Genomic DNA, 11296 nt, shown 5'->3' with positions numbered 1-11296 from the left:
TATTCTGTAGGGTATCATCATACCCAACTTGTAAGTCATCAATATCTCATCCACATATGCATAATCAGGTAAAAACCAAGGTGCTTCATCATTTAAAAGTGGTGAACAATATTTATTTCAAATTCATGCTCTCTTTTGTTGATCACAATACAATATGGAGTATCGAAACATTATCATAGAAATTTGAAAACAGTTCATCATTCATATTTATCAAACTTCCATAGAAAATCTCAAATCACATATGCATGGTTTCAACCATTGAAGTATATAGGCAAACAATTCCCATGCCATAAAGAAAATGACTTAGAAATCATATTGAAAGCAAGATATTAGCATTTGACTGAAAACCCCCATTTAAAAGCATGCATGTTCATAAAGACTACACCCATGAGATTTTTGGATAACCCCACGTACCTCTATTTCTAAAGATAATAAATGTTTCTTGAAGCTTGCAGATTGGTGATTCCAAATATGTAATTATCTTTGAAAACCTACGATCAAATATTGAACTATTTGGGTTTTTATTTTGAAACCCTAAGGAGAATCTTGAGAACTTTTGATGAAAGAATATTTATTTTGGGGTCCTTGGAACTAAATCTCGTGTTTTAGGGCTAAGTAAGGGTGGAAAAGGACCACTTTGTCCTCAATACGGAGTGTTTAAATTACCAGAATTCCTTACATAGGCGCCTCCCATCCCATCGCCTGTCTTCTCATAGGCGCCGCCTAGGCTATTGCCTATGTTTACATAGGTGCCGCCTAGGCTATCACCTATGTTCACATAGGAGCCGCCTAGGATATCGCTTATGCTTTCCAGTGAACATGAGCGATTGGTTAGGCGTCGCTTATCACTTTGAAAGATCATAACTTCTTGTTCGGATATTGGATTTTAGCCTAATTGGTATCGTTAGAAAGCTAACTCGAATACTTATCATTTGACACATAGTAGGCTTCCTAATTCGACATATATAGAGAATTATGGTCGATGGAAGATGACACACTTTACAACATCCACTAAAACTCAGTCGACCAAAATAGGTTTCAACTCGTCCTTGAGTTGAAGGACCTCTATGGTCTAAATTCAAGCTTGAGCGGATTCACATGCTACACAATAATTAACATACCATATTGGCATAGGATTTTATGGCTTCGAGATTAGCAACACATCAAAATCATGGTTTTTATTCTAGCCCAAAATGAGGGGCGTTACAACTACTTCCCATTCCAAGAAGGAATGCTATGCTTCTTTAATGTACCACAAGGCCTTTGGTTCTCAACCTTGACCTACTGGTAATTCGGACACTTAGCCATAAACTCAACAATACTTTTTTCATACCACTTCACCAATAGACTTCCCATAAATCGCGATACATCTTAGTGGATCTTGGGTTAATATAATACTATGCACCATGCATTTCTGCTAAGATTCGCTGCCTCAAACCATAAACACCTGGAACACACAGCCTCCCCTAACAACTCAACACACCATCTTCCCTTTGGAAGAAAACCTCTATCCTCTGATCTCTAACTAATTCCTTCAACTTAACCAAACTTGCACTACTAGAAATTAGCCCTATGGCAACGGTTCAAAAATTGTTCCAATAGATATAAAACCATTGCCATAGACGTATCGCAATCATTTTACAAGTGTTGCATATGTGAGCGTTGCAATAGATATATCATAATGACTTTTGCAACGGTTACAACAACCATTGCAATAGATAGACCTATTGCAATGGTTTTTTTATCTCCTATTGAGACGGTTCATGTTGTCTATAGCAACGATTAAGAACCATTGCAATAGACTATGTTGCAACAATAGAGAAGCATTCAAATAACCTTATTGCAATGATTTTTCACTACCTATGGCAATGATTTTTGACACCTATTACAATGGTTTTCAAATAAATTGCAACATTTTTTTACCTATTACAACTATTTTAATTAGCTTTTGCAACGGTTTTTGTCAGCTATTGCAGCTGCTTCTAATACCATTTGACAGTTTATATGAAATAGTCACCTAATAGAGTTGTTAAGAATCTATTCTGCTTTTCTATCAAGGAGACAACTTCTGTTTAAAGCTAAATAGCTGATGGTCATCATAAATTCAAATACATAATGAATTACCTATTTAGTTTCAGTAAAATAGGAAAGGTAAGCGAAGTTATGGTTCAAGAGATGGTATACTACTAATTGTACTACAATCATACTACTACTACTACTACAATACGAAAGATAAGAGAAGTGATGGTTCTACAGAAGGATTCCCGCATATACGTAGGCTTGGACATTCCATCAAAGAGGAGACAAACTGTACTTGTTATCACTGTGTATCCACAACTGGTCTTTCTCTTGCATCATCTGTACATTAAAGCATTTTCCAATATTAGCTATTTAACCTTCATAAACTATGGTATCTAAGTGATATACATTTCAGTGTTGCCTACAAGTGAAAAAAGAGGTAATCTACACATTCGTTCAAAACTCAAAAGTCGAAGAAATTTAGTATCAGAAACTTGCATACCTGTAATAATTTCTCTATATTCACCTTTAAGTAAGGTACATTCGCCCCATTATTGACAACGCTCTCCACATCGGCAATTAGAATTTGTTCCATGTGTTGTAAGTTCTTGTGCCTACCAAGTGTTGCACTGAAAGCTTGCAATCTTCAAGTTCATATTTGTTAGATTCCATAATTTACATCTAGCACGGAGTACAAAGAAATGAATGCAATAATCAATTAGTTAATTACATAGACCTCTCAGGAGATATGCAGATTTCAGTTGCAGGAGTATCATCAGTTTCCACTGTATCACTGCCACTTTACCAGAAGAATGCAAAAGAACACTTTAGAAACATTAATATTAGAACGAAACATCGAAATAGATAAAACGAACTAACACCTTATAGATAGATCATCAAAGGAATTAATAGTGAGGGAGTTCCAATAAATAGATTTAGCAAGGATGATGAACCTCAGAACCTTCTTTCATTTGTTTAGTTCCCATCTCACTACATTTGGCATGTTCTCATGACTCCCCCCTCCTAAACAAATTCAATTATGGTTATAGACGATGACTTTCAATATTTATAAAGTTACGCAAAAATCAGAAACCAAAACCTATTACCATTAGATCTACCTTGTGAAAGAGATATTTCAGCTTCTCCAACAAACGACAATCCCAGATCTGCAAAACCACGATTCTCACAGTAGTAGAAAAAGTGAAACTTACCAAGGCCCGACCTTGAACAGATATAGGCAAGATAACTGTGAAGTGGCCATCCAGGATTATTTGGAAGATGAAAAGGGTCATAAAAACCAAAAAGGACCTGCCATTTATGTCAAAAAGCCCTGTGTCATTAATATCACAATTAAGTAATAAAATCAGTGCAACACATTTAATCTTACACAATGAATATACATCCTTTATACTAGTTAAGATTCCAAAAAACATTAAGATCGAACACACAAACCTTTTGACCATTGTTTATGATTTTTGGCATCAAAAGAAAAAAAATGGTGCAATCTAAAGATCATTCAGAAGTCAACTTCAGTATTCCAAAAATCAAGTTCTCAAAGTTCTTCATCAATGGAGAATTTGTGGATTCTATTTCAGGAAATACGTTTGAAACGATAGATCTAATAAATGAGGAGGTGATTGCAAGAATTGCTGAAGGTAACAAGGATGGCGTTGATTTGGCAATCAAAGCTGCACGTGAAGCTTTTGATAATAGCCCTTAGTCTCGCTTAGCACCTAAGGAGAGGAGAAGGATAATGCTGAAGTCTACGGACTTAGTTCTAAAACACGTGGAGAAAATAGCAGCCTTGGATGCAATGGATACAGGAAAGTTGTTTAGTGTTGTTAAGACATTAGAAGTACCAAATGTAGCGTAAGTTCTCTGTTATTATGCCAGTGCAGCAGATAAAATTCATGGAACGAATCTCAAGATGTCAAGCGAGATACAAGGATGCACGTTGTTCGAACCAATGGGTGTTGTTGGACACATTATTCCTTGGAATTACCGAGCTAGTTGTTTGCGTATACGGTTGCCCCTGCATTAGCTGCTGGTTGCACCATGGTTGTTAAACCTGCTGAACAGACTCCTCTTTCAGCTCTCTATTTTCCTTATTTGGCTAAGCAGGAAGGAATTCCAGATGGAGTGAGCAACGTGGTAACAGGATTTGGACATACTACAGGTTCTGCACTTAGCTCTCATAAGGATGTAGACAAGATAAGTTTCACAGGGTCAACAGAAGTAGGATGTCTCATAATGCAAGCTGTAACTACAAGCAATTTGAAACCCGTATCACTAGAACTCGAAGGCAAGTCGCCTTTTACAGTATTTGATGATGTAGATGTGGATAAAGTTGCACCACTTACTTTTGATGGAAAAATATAAAACAAGGGAGAAATTTGTATGGCTGGATCACGCCTTTTCATACAAGAAGGAATTTACGATAAGTTTGTTAAGAAATTGGAAGAGATAGAAAAAACATGGGTGGTTGGCGATCCTTTTGATCCAAATATTCGACATGGACCACAAATCGACAAAAAATAGTTCACGAGAGTACTTTCATACATCGAACATGGAAAGAAGGAGGGGGAAACATTGTTAACTGGAGGTAACACATTGGATAGGAAGGGCTATTTCATCGAGCCAACCATATTCATTGATGTCACTGATGACATGAAAATTGCAAAAGAAGAAATATTTGGACCTTTTTTATTAGTAATGAAGTTCAAGACTGTAGAGGAGGTAATCAAGAGAGCTAACTGGACTAAGTATGGACTAGCAGCAGGTATAATGACCAACAAGTTGAACATTGCTAACACAGTTTCAAGATTGATATGCGCTGGTGTTACCTGGATAAACTGTTACCTTGCTTTGGATCCAGATTGTCCATTTGGAGGACACAAAAGCAGTGGCTTTGAAAGAGATTTGGGAATTGGAAGGACTTCATAAGTAGTTTAAGTTAAATTTGTAGCCACTCCTAGTTACAACTCTCCTTGGCTGTAAATTTGCAGAAAACAAAGTGCAACATATTAGACATTATTACTATTATCATAGAGAGTCGGGTGTCTATTAGAAACAACCTCTCTATCTTACGTTTGTGGTATTGGTATGAACTGCGTACACTTACCCTCCCCAGACCCCATTTGGTGGGAATATACTAGGTATGTTGTTGTTGTACACAAACCTTTTGACCATTATTTTGGCAGGCTTCCAACTCCCTTAGATTCCTGAGGGTAACACTCAAATTTGAACTAATGGTCACCAAAAAGAATGGTATATCTGCATTCAACTAATGCTTCAGGTCCCCAAAAAAGAAATGTCATGGATTGAAACCTTTAAAGATTATATTACAGTTAACTTTTTACCTGTAGTGGAGCTCTTTCTACGCCACTCATTAAAAGCTCTACATAGAGATTTATCATTACTCTCACCTCTGTGTTTACGAGAAAAACCAAAATCTTTGGTACAATACAATATCCAAAAAAGGCTAATATCTCTTTAACATATCATTTCGGACCACAAAAATGATTTAAGAAAAATTTCAAACTAAAATAGATAACAAGCGAACTAATCCCAATATCTTCAGGTACAAGCCAAGTATTATATTTCAACAAAATAAAATTGTTCTTAATCATTTCAATGATTAGTCATATCCTTTTTTGGCGAATAAGCCCAAATTCCAACTATAACAGGAAACAAAATCCAAACAGGCATCATATTATTAGACTTCCAACTAAAACAAATTCAAATTTAACTTTCAAATTAACGGAATAGTATTGATGAAGGTAAAATAAAACAAAAAGCACACCGTGATGCTGTGAATATCTATGAACGGAGCGGGATGATGGATTACGCCTCACTTGAGTTCCAAAGAAGCCCAAAATCTACACACGGTAAAGCTAATGAAAAAGTCAAAATCCGATCATACACAAATGAAAATAGAGTAACAAGAAAAGTTATTGATATACCTTGAGAGGAGGAAGGAATAAAGTGGCGGTGGAAGAAGAATTTAGAAGAACAAGTAATTCCCAAAGTGGCATCTTAGAAGCTAATATGGAAAAGTAGGGTTTATTTTAGGTGGACTTGGTGAAATTTCTATGGTAGGAATAAATAAACATTGCAATAGCTTTTTTCCTCTAATAAAGCGTTGCCACAGATTATTTTATGGGAACGGTTCCGACAACTGTTGCGATAAAACACCCTATTGCAATGATTTTTAAACAACAACAACGGTTATAGTATCAAATAATTCTATTAGAACAATTTTTTTTTGCAATGGTCAGAACCGTTGAAATAGGTCCTCTATTGCAATGCTTTTGGAACTGTTGCCAAAAGTTTCATTGCAATAGGTGTAATTTATTGTAGTGTGGGATCCCTATCTTGCTTTTCTTTTAGTCCAGCAACCAAAGAAGATTCTAAACCATTATGGATCCATATACTACCCACAGCTGAATTAACCAATCCAATACCTAATCTAGCCAACTGATGAACCTCCCTAACTAACTCCTTCTTATCCTCCTCAAAATGGGCAACACTACCCATAAACAATCTACTAAGGGAATCTGCCACTACATTGGCCTTTCTTGGGTAGTAAAACACACTCATAGCATAATCTTTTAAAAATTCAAGCCACCTTCTCTAATGAAGATTCAAATCTTTCCACGAGAACAAATACTATAAACTTTTATGATGTGTGAACTCATCAACATGATCCCCATAAAGATAGTTCCTCAAAATCATCAAGGCAATGACAACAACTGCCAATTGAAGATCATGGATAGGATAATTCTTTTCATGGGGCATAATCTGTTTAGAGGCGTAGGCTATGAACTTACCTCTCTATATCAAAATTCTACCAAGACCAACTCTGGAAGCATCATAATAAACTACAAACCCATCTGAACTATCTGATAAAGTCAAAACTGGGGCTAAAGTAAGACGAGTCTTCAACTCCTGAAAACTCTTCTCCTAAAAATCTGACCACTAATAGGCTATAAGAGTCTGCAATATAATTTTGAGATGGTCCACATGATCATTCTCGCTATAGGAATGGACAAGAATATCATTAATGAAGACTATGAAGAACATATCTAAGTACTGCTTGAAAACACTATTCGTCAAGTCCATAAAAGTTGAAGGGGAATTCATTATTCCAAAAGTCATAACGAGGAATTTGAACTAACCATATTGAGTTCTGAAGGCTTTTTTGGAATGTCACATTCTCTAACTCTAAGCTGATGATAGCCAGATCTGAGGTCCATCTTAGAGAAATAACTGGCACCCTGAAATTAATGGCACTTGTCATCAATCCTGCAAAGTGAATACCTATTCTTGATTATGACTTTGTTCAACTAATGGTAATCGATGCATATTCCGAGATAACCATCTTTCTTATGTACAACCAGACTGGAGCACCCCATGGGGAAATACTGGGCCAGATCAATCCCTTATCTAAGAGATCTTTCAATTGTTCTTTCAACTCTTTAAGATCAATTAGAGCCATTCTATAGGGTAGAGTAGAGATGGGATGGGTATTTGGAAGGAGATCTATTCTGAAGTCAATTTCCCTTTTGGGAGGAACTTTGGGAAGATTTTTAGGGAACACCTCTGGAAATTCCCTTACTACTGAAACTGACTTCAGACTTGGAGTCTCAAAACTAGAGTTTTTGACTTGAACAAGATGGTAAACACACCTCTTAGATATTATATTTCTCACTCTAAGATATGAAACAATTTGGCTTCTAATCACTGAGGTACTACACCTCTATTTAATAACTGGTTTATTAGAAAACTAAATTGAATGACTTTATTTCTGCAATCAACTGAGGCATAACATGAGTGAATCTAATCAATGATAAGAATGACATCAAAATCAGTCATCTCTAATTCCACAAGATCAGTTGAGGTAACTCTCTGGGACATTGTAACCGGGTAGTTCCTATATATACACCTGGGTACAATGGATCTACCTGCTAGAGTAGACATTGATAAAGGTTCTACTAAAGATTCAGGACTGACACCAAACTAAACTTCTATATATGGAGTTACAAAAGAAAGTGAAGCTTCGGGATCTAATAAATCATAAACATGGGGATTAAAGACTTGTAACATACCCGTAACAACATCAGGAGGACTTTTCTGATCTTGTCGAGTCTGCGAGGCATATAACTCTGGCGAAATTGGAAGTGGTGCCCTGCTGTGTCGAACGACCGGCTGGTGCTACTGAAGAGTTTGTTTGACCCTGCAGGCGATCATTTCTACTCTTCCACATACCTACAGGGCGTTCCCTTATCCTGTAGCCTGGCTTGCAATATCTAAAACACACATCAGTGTCTACTCTACACATACCCAAATGATTTCTACCACACTTCCTGCAAAGCAGATTTGTACAACCAATGTTCACGCTACCATGTGACACAGATCCTGGTGCTCTATCCCTACTACTATTCCTCAACATTAGCACTAGCACACTAGCTGAAGACAGAGCTGGGGATGAATATTTTTGACAAAACTAAGAGCGGTTACCACCCTCGGACCTCCATTGAGAAAAGTTAAAACTACCTATTTTTTCTTTTTTATTCTCTCTCTCATTCTCCTTAAGATTTTCTTCCTCAATCTGTTGAGCATGAACCATGAGCCTAGATAAGTCCATCACCTTAATAAACATAGAAGTCCTACATTTCTTAACCATACTATCAACTACACTAGAAACAAACTTACTCATTGTAGACCTATTATTAGCCACCATCAAAGGAGCATACCTCACTAATTAAGTGAACTTAAGCGAGTATTCCTTCACACTCATATTACCTTGCTTCAAAGTGATGAACTCCTACACTTTAGATTTCCTCAACCCTAATAGGGAGAACCTATCTAGAACAGTTATGGAAAACTCATCTCACTCTACATGCCCTGCCTCAACACCCCTATTCTCCTTCTACTGATTATACAATGTGTGAGCTACATCTTGTAACTGATAGGCAACCAACTCTACACTCTCACTCGAAGCAACACCTATAATACCTGTCACCTTCAAAACCATATCAATAATTTCCTGCAAATTCTCCTGAGGCTTGGATCCTAAAAAGAAGGGAGAATTCACTCGGGTAAAGTCCCAAATCCTAGCTATAATTGTGTTAGCCACTGTATTAGCTGGGGAAATGGCCTGTTGATTGTTCTGAGAATTTATTGAATGGGCTAAGGCCATGAAAGCAACTCTAAATTTGGCATGAGAGACTTGCTCATTCAGGGGATCTTCCTAAATATTCGGTTATGAGGGATGATTCTTGTTCCTTCTTTCATTGTTTCTTTTTTTGGAGGCATTATCTAAAAATAGAATAAATGATAAGTTGGGTAGAGATTTTAAATAGATCTCATGCTTCTTCACATGATATGACTACTTAAAGAAAGGAAACTTTCCCTGAAACATATTGTAGTCTCTTATCCATAATTGTTGCGCACTTCAAACCCATGCACAATGCTCTACTTAATGCAACTTTTAGACTCCCTAGGACACTTTGATACCTTAGTCTCTAATACCAAGTTTTGTGACAGCGGTGCTTTCGGTAATAGGTAACCACAAGTTAACCCATTAGATGGTACCTATTGTGAGCACTAAATATTATAATAATATAAAATATGTGCAGAAGATATACTGAGAAAATAATACCAATCTTAAATACTGAAAGTGTGGTTCAACCACAAGTCTGAAATATCTGATGAAACACTAAAAACTAATTGTTAATTTAAAGAAATTGATAATACTAAAAAGTATGATAAACTGAATAACCATCTAACTGACTGACTGAATATCTGAAAAGCGTCTAACTGATTGACTAAGGAGTTGATAGGACACGCCCCCAACAAAATCCGGCTAACTGATCATGATGAAATTTTGAATATTGAATGATGGATAATATGTCCTCGATTGATAAGGACTTACCACTAGGCTGCTGAGTAGCGACGATAGAGGAAACTAAGCCTTCAAACTTATGATATAAGACATCATAGCGCAAATAAGAGTATGCAGATAGTACTTTGAATGTATTAGAATATGAGATGAGAAAGGGTTGATATTCATAGGGTACTGTGCATATAAAATAAGGACTAAACAAATATCATGAGAAACTAAACATGAATGCATGAACACTGCAAAAAATGAGAATGCAAGACTAAGTGTTTATCTGTTATGTTACAAAGATAATCAGAAATCTAAAAGGCTGAAAGTCGTAAACTAAATATCTGAAAGTCTGTACACTTAGTCAAGTAGACCTGAACTAAGGAAACACTGCATACTGTAATGGAAACTGTACGATCTAGGTAGAACCGACATGCCCTAAATCTGTCATCGGGGTCCAACTTGTAACCCTTGTTGGAAGGGTGTTGATACCTTGCCATGGGTACATGCACTAGCTAATGATATAGATCTACAAGGCTGATGTCCCAAAGGATGAAGTATCATGCCTAACTAATGGGGGACTCCTCAAAATCTACAGTGGTGCCATAGGTCTAGACCTCAGGGGCTATTACTAACACCTCATGCCTAACTGACTGAGGAGATTTCATCCCTACGTTTACTTAGTGCTAAGTGTTACACCCATCTGAATGACAATACTCATGTTTAAAATTAAATCATTCTAAGATACTGAAATCATGTAAAATATCTACGTATTCAGTGCTCATAACCAACCAACACTAAATAATTATGATATTCTATAGAAAACATAAAATACCGAAATATATGATTATGGTTCAAAATACCCAAACATGGTATTTCCTCATATATGTGGAAATTATGAGAGTATACATGAGAATATCTTAAACATAAGGAAACAATAGGATTTTATGGTAAAATTCATATCTTGGGGATTTATCCTAAATCAACTAAACATAATATGAAAATTTAAACATTCAAAACATGATATGTCTTATTTCACTTGAAAACTTATAATCATAACTTGGAAATTCAAATTAACAAGAGATTCATGAAGATAGTTCAACTTAAATATGTTAAACTGATAATTTACAATGAAAAACAAGGTTCTTGGACTCCGTGGGTGAAAGAAAACCATAAATGAACATCATACATACCTCACAAGATGAATTCGTGAAGATTCTTGGGAATTTCTTGAGGTTTGAAGCTTGAATTCCTTGATTCCTTGAGAATGGGTTAGGGTTTGTTCTTCAGGTGCAAGATGGTTTTCCTTGAGAGATTTTATGAATAAAGGGGCAAATAATGCTCCTTGGGGACCTAAAGTTTGTGTTATGGATGAGTTTGGGTAGG

At 36.3% G+C, this 11296-nt stretch overlaps 1 long non-coding RNA gene and 1 pseudogene across 7 annotated transcripts; one reads left to right on the top strand and one right to left on the bottom strand.

Moving 5' to 3' along the window:
• Positions 1-2046: 2046 nt before the first annotated feature.
• LOC124893142 lies at positions 2047-6137 on the bottom strand. Of its 7 annotated transcripts, none has more exons than XR_007050569.1 (6): positions 5982-6137; positions 5822-5897; positions 3126-3327; positions 2901-3042; positions 2522-2818; positions 2047-2358 (listed from the first exon to the last, which is right to left on the bottom strand). It is a non-coding gene; the product is annotated as an uncharacterized LOC124893142 (long non-coding RNA). The 7 variants fall into 7 exon arrangements; XR_007050570.1 differs by having other exon boundaries at positions 2973-3042; XR_007050571.1 differs by having other exon boundaries at positions 2981-3042.
• LOC124893141 lies at positions 3515-5016 on the top strand (annotated as a pseudogene).
• Positions 6138-11296: the final 5159 nt, after the last annotated feature.

This window comes from Capsicum annuum, unplaced genomic scaffold, assembly GCF_002878395.1.
Source record: "Capsicum annuum cultivar UCD-10X-F1 unplaced genomic scaffold, UCD10Xv1.1 ctg5459, whole genome shotgun sequence".
In the NCBI taxonomy this organism is placed as follows: domain Eukaryota; kingdom Viridiplantae; phylum Streptophyta; class Magnoliopsida; order Solanales; family Solanaceae; genus Capsicum; species Capsicum annuum.
Note: the sequence above shows the minus strand (reverse complement) of the source record. Positions and strands in the feature narration are given on the sequence as shown.